Raw genomic sequence first — 10,777 nt, 5'->3', positions numbered from 1 at the left:
GCAGCTTAATGCCTGTGTTTTCTTCTATGTATTTTGTTATTTCAAATCTGATATTCAGTATTTTACCCATTTTGAGTTAAATATTATGTATAGTGTAAGAGTGTGATGTAATTTTATTATTTTCCATGTGGCTGTCCAATTTTCCCAGCAGCGTTAATAAAGAGACTTTCCTTTCTCCACTCTATATTATTGGCTACTTTGTAGTAAATTAGTTGCCCATGTATGTGTGGGTTTATTTCTGGGCTTTCAATTCTGTTCCATGCTCTGTATGTCTGTTTTTTGCCAATAACATACTGTAGTGATTACTGTAGTTTTGTACTATAGTTTGATATTGGGGAGTGTGACTCATCTGACTTTGTTCTTTTTTCTCAAGATCACTTTGGCTATTCTGGGGTTTTTTTGGTTCCGTACATACTTTAGCATTTTTTAAATCTATTTTTGGGAAAAATATTTTTGGGAGTTTGATAGGTATTGCATTGAACCTGTAGATTGGTTTAGGTAATATGGACATTTTAACAAGGTTAATTCTTCAAATCCATGAGCATAGGATAGCTTTCCATTTTTGGTGTCTTAGTTTATTTCAAGAATGTCTTGTAGTTTTTCATGTAAAAGTCCTTCACCTTTGTTTAAATTTATTCCTAGGTATTGTATTGTTTTGTTGTAATTGTAAATGGAATTCTTATTCCTTTTCCTGACAGTTCATTGTTAGCTTATGGAAACACAACACAGTTTTGTACATTGCTTTTTTATCCTACAACTCTATAATATTAGGTTATCATTACTAATAGTTTCTTTGCCAGAGTGTGTAGGGCTTTTTACATATAAAATCATGTCATCTTCCAATAGTGACAGTTTTACTTCTTTCTTTCCAATTAGGATATCTTTTTTTTTTTTTTCACTTCCCCAATTGCCCTGCTTAGGACTTCCATTACTATGTTACATAAAACTGATGAAAGTGAGCAGTCTTGTCCTGTATCTTTTTTTAAAAAATTATTAACTTTATTGGGGTGACATTGGTTAGCAAAATTATATAGATTTCAGGTGTACAATTCTGTAATACATCATCAATATATTGCATTGTGTGTTCACCACCCAGAGTCAGTTCTCCTTCCATCACCATATATTTGACCACTTTACCCTCTTCTACTACCTTCCCTCCCCCCTTACCCTCTGGTAACCACTAAACTGTTGTCTGTGTCTATGAGATTTTGTTCGTTTGTTTTCTTGTTTGCTTTCGTTTTATATCCCACATATGGGTGAAGTCATATGGTTCTCAACTTTTTCTGTCTGAATTATTTTGCTTAGCACGATAATCTCAAGATCCACCCATTTTGTTGCAAATGGCACTATTTCGTCTTTTATTATGGCAGAGCAGTATTCCTTTGTGTGTATATATCACATCTTTATCCAATCAAGTTTTGCTAAGCAGTATTTTATCGTATAGATATACCACAAATTGTTTATGCATTTACCTTGGTGGACATTTAGGTCATTCCTCATGTTTGGCTTTTATAAATAATCTGACATGAGCAGCTAGCCCTTCCAGCTGTGCAGCTGCACATCCCCAGCCTGGCTCACATTAGCAGCTCCCACTGCCTGGCGCAGCGGTGGGGAAGCCCCGCAGCCACAGGGTTGCCAGGCAACAGCCAAGTCCCCACAGCTACTTGTGGGCGCAGCTCCATCTTCTGTCAGTGGCCTGCACTATTATTCTCACCTGCAGTTGCTCCTTCCAGCCAAACACAGCATACTCTTTTTCAGCAAACTTTAATTACTTATTGATTTTTAAAGGTTTAAAAGTTTTATTTCTATAAATGACAGCTAATGAACACCAAAACATTCATACGTAGAGACCAGGTTCCAGCTTAGGCCTGGGTCACCCCTCTGTGAGAAGAGCTGCTCCCAGGAAAGGGGTGGCAGAATAGGCTAGAAACCTGTGAAGTCCAAAGTCCTGGGTGGAGAGAGGCCAGGGTCCGAGGCCTCAGACGGAGCAGCCCGGCAGCCACACGGCATACACTCGGTCATCTGACCCACTTCCAGCTTGCTTTTGGGGACCCGGCAAATGCAATTCATCCCAAAAGTAGGGTCCCGTGCCTGAATGCACCGCAGGCAGCATAGGTTCTCCTACACCTGCCTTTTGCATTTTGCCATCAGGTTTTCGTCGGCATAGCCTTCTTTAATACAATATTCATATAGTTCTCTGCCAAGTCTTTCCGCTGGTACAAGAGGTTAAAAAAAAAAAAGCGGATTTTCTGCTGGTGGATCCTTAAGATGGGCCAGAGATTCTACCTTCCTCTTTTGCGGGAGACCAGCTCCCACAGGTCCAGGGAAAGCCCTTTGGTGGAGGCGGCGTCGGCAAGGAGGGGTGGAGAGAGAGGGGGAGAGAGGGAGAGAAGGAGAGGGAGAGAGGGAGAGAGGGAGAGAGGGAGAGAGGGAGGGAGGGATAGGATGAGAGAGGATGAGAGACGACAGGGAGACGACGAAGAGAGGGAGCGGACACACGAGGAGCGTTTTTAATAGATGTGTCCGTTTATTCTTACAGCATGCAGAAAAACGCGCGGAGACACGGGAGCTTTTTCAAGAAGAGAAGTGTCTCACTCTATTGTTACAGTATAGTCCTTTTTATGCTGGACAGTTGACCATTACCTCATGAGAAAATTGTTTTTTACACAGTTTCGATGTTATTTTCCCAGGGTTATTTTTCCATATAGGCTATTTTTCTCAGAGTCTCACTTCCTAACAATTCTTATGCTACAGGGTACAGCTAGACCTGTTCTATGCTTATCTTAACTATGTTTCAATCTTTTACCTATAATTACTATGTGGCTAAAGCTGAGTCTCTGCATCATAGCCTAAAGAATGGTTCCCATGGCTATCCAGCAATTATCCTAAACACTACTAGCTAAACAGGATCTCAAGACTCACAGGGTGCATATTTTTACTGTTACTAAGAGACGAGCAGTGTGACTAAAATTGCTTTTAGTGCATAAAATAGAATTATAGTAATATATATATGCATATATATATATATAATATATATATTATATATATATATAATATATATATATGACTTACTAAGTTGATTAAGGTAAATAAAATAATCAATATCGGGAGGGAAGTCAGGTTTTCATCCTACTGAGGGTGTTTAAAGGGGAATATAAATTTTCTAAGAGATAAAGCAGTATCTGTTTCTCAGTCAGAGCTTCAGAATTTATTACAACGGCAGTGTGCTTGGCCATGTCAGACACTGAGGCTCAGCCGGCTCAACACTCTTTCCCTCATGAGGGTCTATTTCAGCTTCTCTCATCATTTGATCTAATTCATCCAGTGTTGGCTCCATCAACTTCCAGGCATCTGTGGGAGCTTTCTGGCTTCTTTTGACTTTAGGCATTTTTCTCACTACAAGATAATTTGCAAAGACCTTAGGGTCTGCTTCCCAAGGGGGTATAGAAAGATCTCTGGTCTCTTTAATTACAGGTTTAGGTTCTTGTCCAGCACTACCAGTTCACTCTGTGACTTTGAGGAGGTCCCATTCCATCTCTAGTCCGCAGTCTCAGGGGAGCCTCTGTTGCTGTTGGCCATCATTTCTTTATCCAGCAAGCTTTATTTTTATAAGTAAAAAGTACACCCTAAAATAATGAGTATCGTAAATACATTAAGCTGTAACATGGTCATTTATTATCATTATCAAGTATTATGTACTGTACATAATAGTATCTGCTATACTTTTATCCAACTGTCAGCACAGTTGTCATGCTTATACCAGCATCACCACAAACATGAGAAACGCATTGTGCTGTGAGATTAGGAGAGCTGAGACTTCATTAAGCGACAGGAATTTTTCAGCCCCTTTATAATCTTATGGAACCATGGTCATGTATGTGGTCTGTCATTGATCAAAACATCATTATGTGATGTATGACTATATGTATAGATGAAAGGAACTGTATTGAGAGCTCAGACATAAACCCATCCATCCATAGGCATGTGATGTTTGACAAGGGTAGACAATTACAATGAGTAAAGAAGGGTCTTTTTTCAACAAGTGGTGCTAGGCAACTGACTACCCACCTGCAGTTGAAATTGGACCCTTACCTCACACCACATACAAACAGTAACTCCAAATAAGTAAAAGGCTTAAATGTATGAGGTAAAATATAAACTCTCAAAGAAAACACGGGGATAAATCTTCATGATCTAGGACTTAGCAATGGTCTCTTCGATCTGACCCCAAAGCAAAAGCAATGAAAGAAAAAAGTAGATAATGAGATTTCCTCAAGATTAAAAACTGTTATGTATCATAAGAAGAGTGAAAAGACAGTCCTCAGAATGGAAGAAAACAGGTTCCCATGAAATATGTGATAAGAGTCTGTTATCCAGAGTATACAAAGAGCTTTTACAACTCATCAACAAAAAGGACAAACAACTAAATTTTAAAAATAGACAAATAGACACTTCTCCAGAGAAAACACATACATGGTCAAAAGGTACACAAAAAGATGTGTCATGAGGGAAATGTTAATTAAAACCACAGTGCTGTGCCCTCTTCACACACACTAGAATGGCTGTAATCAAGAAAACTCAAAATAGCAAATGTTAACTATGATGTAGAGAACTTGGAACCCTTAAACATTGCTTGTGCAAATATAAAATGGTGCAGTCTGTGTGTACAGTAGTTTGACTTTTTCTCAAAAAATGTTACCATATGGTTCGACAACTCCACTTCTAGTTACATACCTCCCAAAATGAAAACAGGTGTTCAAAAAACCCAGCACTTATCCATGAATATGCATGGTAACACTGTTCACAGTATCTGAAAGGTAGAAACAATTCAAATGTCCATCAATGGATGAATGAATAAACAAAACCTAGTCAATCCATAAACTAATTTTCTATTCTGCCATATAAAGGAATAAAGTAAGACAGTCTAGCCACTGTGGAAAACAGTATGGCCGTTCCTGAAAAACTTAAACAGAGAATTACTGTACGATCCAGCAATTCCACTTCAGGGTACATACCCCAAGAATTTGAAAGCAGGAATTCGAGCAGATATTTATACACTGTATGCAGAGCAGCATGATTCGAAATAGCCAAAAGCAACTCAAGTGTTCACTGATGGATGGATAAACAAAATGTAGTACATACACAGTAGAATATTATTCAGCTTTAAAAACAGAGGAAATTCTGCCACGTACTACAACATGTATAAACATTGAAGTCTTTATACTAAGTAAAATAAGAAGTCACAGAAGGACAAATATTATATGATTCCACATATATGAGGTATCTACAGAAATCAAATTCAGAGATGGAAAGTAGGATGTGATTGCCAGGGGCTGGAGGAAAAGGAAAATGGGGAGTTAGTGTTTAACGGATACAGTTTCACTTGTGGAAAATAGAATTCTGAAGACAAATAGTGTTGATGATATTTGTACAACAACATAAATTCAGTTAATGACATAGAACTGTATAGTTCAAATGGTTTAAATGATAACTGTTGTGTTGCATATAATTAGTCACAATGAAAAGAAAATAAAGTACTGACACATGTTACAACATGGATGAACATTGAAACCATCCTAAGAGAAAGATGTCTGGCAGAAACGGCCAACGACATTGGAGTCATCTGTGTGCTTTAAATCCATCAAAGTTGTAAAAATGAGAGAAAGTCTCAGTAATAGTTCCAGAAAAATAAAATTGCATCAGAAAGACATTTTCACACAGCTGGGACAGGTGATGAAAGTTGAACAGGGGTTGTGGCTTGGATTATAATGTGGAAACCATAATGATTTCTTCACTTGTGAATTACATGGTAATCCCCTGGGGCAGCGCACCTGTTGTGGATAAAACACACTGAAATACTGTGTGTGAAATGGCCACTGTGGTAGATGATGAAAGCTGCAGAATCTGAATGCAGAGAAAGAGTATCTGTGCTGCTATCGAAAGTTTTCTGGACTTTTGAAATTACTGCAAAGTAAATCACTATTGGAAACAACTGTGTCAATATGACACCATGGAAGCAGACAAGACATCAAAGTTCGTTATAGAGGCCAAGCCCTATGCAGACCCAGTTCACCCAAAGTGGTGAAGCTAATCACTCATGTAGCAATCTGCATGTCATTAAGAGGCGCTGTGGGAAGGTTGTATTAGTAGCCACTATGCGTTGGGTGTTGTGGATGATCTGGATTGGTAGTCACATTAGGATTTTTGAATTCCTATTTACTGCATAGGTCCACCACTCAAAACTATCATAACCAAAATAAGGTGGTATTATTAATAGTTTAGGTTTTAGTGGTCTGTTCAAATGAAACAGCTAGTAACCAGGTGTAGTTGTGGACATGAAATTTAGTGCAGAAAAATAATTGATGTGGACTTTATAAAATTAAAAACCTCTACTCTATTAAAGAACTTGTTCAGAGACCAAAAGACAAGCCACAAACTGGGAGGAAATATTTGCAAAACACATATCTGATAAAGGATTGCTACTCAACCTACACGAAAGACTCTAAAACAAACAACCCCACTAAAAATGGGTAAAGATCTGAACACACACCAGGGCAAGGAAGGTATACAGTGTGGACAACAAAAGGGGTTTTGTGGAAAGTAACCTCATGCTGATCTGATCATAAATTGCTAACTGGGCAGGTCATGGTGGGTAGTCCTGCCCCAGGCATATAACTTCTTTAGTTTTTAAGCCATCCTGCCCATTGTTTCTGTGCCTCTAGGCTAACACACCTATGAAATGCCTCCTTTCAGACCCTTCCTTCTACAGTGTGAGAGCACATAATCTTAACGGCTTTGTAATCCAATCCTGGTCTTGATTTCTCCAACCCTCATGCAGTCTTCCTCACATTCCCTCCTTAATTCCAAATGTATAAAAGAAACTGCAACACTGATATTCTCTGGAGCAGTTGAGATCTCGCTCTCAAGCCTGTGTCATCAGTTGGGCTCAGATAAACTCATAAAAATTCTATACAGGTTTGGACATTTCTTACGTTGACAACAGGTAGTAAATACGCTTACAAAAATGAGCTCAAATCATATATCATTAGGGAATTACAAATTAAAGCAACAAGGAGACACACTGCACGCCTATTACAACTGCTAAACTTTAAAAAATGATACCACCAATTGCTGGAGGGTGAGAAGCTACAGTCACTCTCATTCACTGCTGGTGGAATATACAACCACTTTGGAAGATAGCTTGGCAGTTTTCTCCAAAGTTAACAACTGTCACCTTAGGGTTCAACAGTTGTGCTTCTAGTGTTTACGCAACTGCTTTGAAAGACTATGTCCAAATAAAAACTAGCATGCAATTATGCACAGCAGTTCTATTTGTAATGGCTACAAACTTAAAGAAATTAGGATGTCCTTTGGTAGATGGATGCATTAGTAACTTGGGGTATAGCCATGTGAAGGGAGCAGAAATGCCACCCCAAATATGCCTCTTCGGCATAAAGATTAGTTTGAGCTGATTAACTTTTTTTTTTTCTTTTAAACAGTTTACACAGAGAATCTCTGGAAACTGAGCACAAGTGGCCCTTTTGTGCAGGTCATGCCCAGCACGGACGCCCCACTGCTCCACCAGGTTCAGAGTGCAGTTACAGGGTGACTTGGTGTGTGAGGGCCACTGGGCCCAGCGTCTGAAGACATTTGTCCAGGACTGTCCTGCAGCCTACGATTTGGAAACCCTTTTCTTTGGGTGAGTCCATACACACAAAAGGTGGACCTAGAGTTGGCACATCTATCACAAACAATGAAACAAGTAGGCAAAACTGTTTCATCATTTCACAGAAAAACAGAGTTGCAAAAACAACTTCTAAATCAGCTAAGAAAAGTACTCTACATCTTCCCTGGGGAAGTGTCCTGACTTTTTTGGTGTCTTCAGAATGCTGAGAAGGAAAAAAGGGGGTGATGAAATATGATAAGGCCTACCAGGTTGCAAATCATTTTAAAGCCACGATTATTACTATTTCATTGAATCTCGGACACTGTCTATTGTCAGGTACACCATCGGTTCATGCACCACTAAGAAAAACGCTGCCAATTAACTTGTGACTTGTCAGATGCATCCTGGCTCAAAGCTCTTATACAGCGTGAAAAACGTGTGAGATGGTGAGCACACAATGTAATAGATAGATGATGTATTACAGAATGGTACATTTGAACCCTATGCAATTTTACTAACCATTGTCACCCCTGTAAATTTTAATTAAAACAAAACAAAACAAAAACCATGTGCCTTAGGGTAGTACTGATGCATGCATTCACAAAACAATAAACACACCACGCATAGGTCTAGAAACCCATGATTTTAGTATAAGATTAAGACAATACTACATGTGGAGTAGAGTGTGGGAGTGGAGTCAAGGGAATTGTAATAGATATGTATGATATTGGGGGGGGGAGTTGTCACCTTGAGGGGTAAAAAGTATAACTATTGCAGTGTGTTGTACAGCTGAAACTAATTCTAAGAAATGTGTATTTCACAATAAAAAATAATCGAAAAAAACACAATACTACAAAAAGTTGGGAGGTGAGGGATTTTTCAATGAATTGGGGGGTTGGCTTGGAAGGACAACGGCAGAGTGAAGAAGTGACAGGAGGAAAGGAGAAGAGAGAGAGGCGGACTGACCAGGAGCAGGAGTTCAACCTTGTCAGAGAGTCGGGATGAGGGGTGAAGAGCCAAACGTGAACCTAGTCAGGTGAAGATGGACATTGACAGAGAAGGCAGGAGATGGCTGGACAGTGATGGAAAGAGACAGCAACTGTAGGGTGTGGGGCGTTGAGCTGCTGCCAGCCCATGGTTGCTGACCGACTGTGTGCGTGGCCAATGGGTGAGGGATCTCTTGGGGTAGCTGTGGCTAAATCTTCACTATTTACCCAGGTCTTCCATACGTGCCTTTAGGCCTCCCAGAGTCTGAAGTTCCCATACCAGGCTAGCCCCTTGAGCCTGAGAGTAGCCCCAGCCTTGGACAAGAGACCTATGCCAGGGCAAAGCTAACGGGCTCTCCCCCAACCCTGTGGACAGGTCCACGTACCACAGCAGTGCAGGGGGATGGCTGTTCGAGAAATGCTGAACCTGGTGTGGAGTCCTCAAGGCCCCTCCGGCCCCAGCGCCCAGGCCAGAGCCCAGGACGCCGCCACAGCCTGCCTCCCCAGCTCACCCCGGGGGCCGCATCCTGGCCTCTGCAGGCCTGTCTGTGGTCTTTCCCGACCTTCGCTTTCTGCTCTCAGACCTGGGTTCCTTTTGGCCTGGTCTCCTGGGTAGCCTGTTTTACATGCAAAATAAATCTTCCATTTGCACTCCAGTGCCCCGAGATGTGGCAATTTACAGGGGATTTCTAAGCACACTGTTAGTTAAAAAAACGGCCCTGGGGAAGGTAGAGAGCCAAGAAACCGGGTGGCAGAAGGCATATATAAGAGCCAGGTGAGAAGGCAGTTGATTCAGGGTGTGCCAAACGCTGTGCCAGGTTTCACCTCTAGGACTCCACACTCCAGTGGGCACTACACCTAGGGCATGGCTCTGGGTCTGACATTCTTCATTGGCCCAGAAGCCTTTGGAGAGAGAAGAGATTGTCCAGGTGACTTTCCGTCTGTTGTTATTCCCAAGATGGACACTAGATGGCAGCAGAAAACAACTTTTCGTGGTGACTATTACTCTGGTGTTTAGACCCAAGATGCACGCTAGATGGCAGAAGAGAACAACTTTTCATGGTGACCTCTACTCTGGTGTTATTCCCAAGGAGATGGCAGCAGAGAAGAGCGTTTCCTGCTGTAAGCGTTCTGCCCACTGCACGTTAAAATGAGAATCCAGACCCCTGTTACTAAACTCACGTTGAGATAAATCCTGTTGTAGGCCCTTCATACGCCTTATCTCACTTACTGCTTCCCATTTGCCAGATGAAGCAGGGACAATTATCTCCATTTTACAGGTGTTTATACTGAAGACGGATTCTAACACAGTTCAAAGTCCAGAACGGAGACCTAAATGGGCCCAGACGGGCCAGAAGAGCGTGCGCACACAGGATCCCGGACAAAATGAGTAATCCGAATAATCCTTGCAGCTTTGGGTTAAATGTTGGTCATTCTATTTGAAGAAAGTCTGCAAGTGACCTAATGTTCCAGCTTGCAATGTGCTCACTGAAGCTGGTTTGGGGACTTGGGCAAGCAGCTGGGGACACATTGGGAGGGAGGAGGTGGCCTGGCCTTTCACAGGAGGACAAGCAGCACCAGACCCCTAGGACAATGGCTTCACCATCTGCACCCTGACTGTCCTCCGGCTTTAAAAAAATATGTTGTTCAGGCCGGCTGAGTGGCTGAGCTGGTTAAGAACTTGCTTGGGAGCACCAGCTCTGAGCAGCAGGGCCCCGGTTGAGATCCCACATTGAAGGCCAGTGACGCTGTACCCTCTACAGCTAAGATGATGAACTGGTCTGCTATGAGTTGCCGGCGACGGCGTAGGCTGCTGCAGGGCTGCAGTGGGCTGCTGTGAGCTACGTGAGTGGCTGGCAGCCAGTGTGAGCAGCTGGTAGCCGGTGTGAGTTGCTGGGAGCTGCTGTAAGTGGCCGACCAATGACCGGCGACTGATCTGCCTCACCCTGGAAGAGCACAATGATCATACCAATATGGGCCAGTGAAGCGACATCCTCCACAACTAGACTGAAGAACAAAACAGCAATTTGTCTACCTGTCTGTTCCCCTTCCCCGATTTCCCAACGCTGTTCCCCTCCCCACCAATTCCCCAATTAAAAAAAAATCTGTTGTTCTTCTGTCCACA

At 41.8% G+C, this 10,777-nt stretch overlaps 1 pseudogene; it reads right to left on the bottom strand.

Annotated features, from left to right (window-relative positions):
- Positions 1-1,923: 1,923 nt before the first annotated feature.
- On the bottom strand, positions 1,924-3,388 carry LOC109385342 (protein BUD31 homolog pseudogene; annotated as a pseudogene).
- Between the last annotated feature and the right edge of the window lie 7,389 nt (positions 3,389-10,777).

This window comes from Hipposideros armiger, unplaced genomic scaffold (genome assembly GCF_001890085.2).
Source record: "Hipposideros armiger isolate ML-2016 unplaced genomic scaffold, ASM189008v1 scaffold_113, whole genome shotgun sequence".
NCBI classification, from domain to species: domain Eukaryota; kingdom Metazoa; phylum Chordata; class Mammalia; order Chiroptera; family Hipposideridae; genus Hipposideros; species Hipposideros armiger.
The sequence above is the reverse complement of the archived record's forward strand: the minus strand, read 5'-3'. Positions and strand labels throughout refer to the sequence as shown.